We start from the raw sequence: 1,423 nt of genomic DNA, 5'->3' as shown, positions 1-1,423 counted from the left end.
CTTTTTTGCTTTAACATGTCAAAACCATGATTCATATTCATTTTACTTTCCTGGCATTAATAGAAGAAAGTTTACATTTTTGTTGTCATTCAGAAAGTTGGTTTAATTGGCAGCCTATTTGTGATGTTGCATAAAATAATGTGTGTTAATTATTAGCATCTTAGATTAGGTGAAATATGTTAACTCTATTAAGCTTTGTTATTAAACCATAACAGGAGTTCAGTTGCTTTTTTTTTTTTTCCTCCTAGGCTTTAACCATTTAAAATACACTCAAGCGTCTCCTAACAATGTGGATACTTTCTAAGAAATGTGTCGTTAGTGATTTCATCTTTGTGCACACACCATCAAGTGTCCTTGTAAAACCTGGATGGTGTAAGTGATATGGTATAGCTTCTTGCTTTCAGGCTACATACCATACCTGTATAGCTCATCTCTGTACTGAATGCTGTAGTCAAATGTCACACCATGGTGATTGTGGATTGTGATCCCTAAATATCTGAGTCAGGTCTCAGTCAAGTAGAAAGCTTATTTTGCCAAGGTTATGGACATACCCATGACACAGCCTCAGGAGGTCCTGACAACATGGGCCCAAGGTGGTCAGGGTAGAGCTTGCTTTTATATATTTTAGAGAGACATGAGACACCAATCAATATGTGCAAGATGTAAAGTCATTCGGTTCAGTGAGGTGGAACAACTGGAGGTAGGAAGGCGGGGTGGGGGGTGGTTCTAGGTAAGAAGTAGATAAAACAAAAGTTGCATTCTTTTGAATTTTTTGATCAGCCTTCCACTGAATACAATTTAGTGTGGTTCAGTGAATTTGCATTTTTACACATACAGTAGGGCAGAGGAATGGTGTGATCTTGGCCCAGCACACCCACCTCCTCCCTGGTTTAAGCGATTGTCTTGCCGCATCCTCCCCAGTAGCTGGGATTACAGGCATGCACCACCAAGCCTGGGTAATTTTTGTATTTTTAGTAGAGATGGGGTTTCTCCGTGTTTGTCAGGCGGGTCTCGATCTCCCTACCTCAGATTATCCACCTGCTTTGGCCCCTCAAAGTGTTGGGATTATAGTCATGAGCCACCGTGCCTGGTCAGGAAGCTTATTTTGATTCTGATATTGTCAACTGTATTTCAGGTATAACTTATTTTCCTTGGAGCGTTAAATACTGCATTGGTATTGTATTACAGAAATAAAACACAGATCCCTTTTTATCACCTTCATTGCTAGTGATATTGACAACTAAATTTAGATGCATTCCAGAGTCTGGGTTTCCAGTAATTCTTAGCAATCCTCTAAAGGTAAATTACTTTTTCTCACGAGACACAGTGACATCTAAAGTCGCATTGATTGTCCTGCCACTTTTGTTTCTCTAGTTTCATCGATTACTTCAAAGCATCTTTGGGGGGATAACTTTGAGTAACC

This window comes from Saimiri boliviensis, chromosome 14, assembly GCF_048565385.1.
Source record: "Saimiri boliviensis isolate mSaiBol1 chromosome 14, mSaiBol1.pri, whole genome shotgun sequence".
Taxonomy (NCBI): Eukaryota; Metazoa; Chordata; class Mammalia; order Primates; family Cebidae; genus Saimiri; species Saimiri boliviensis.
This window is presented reverse-complemented; position numbering follows the sequence as displayed.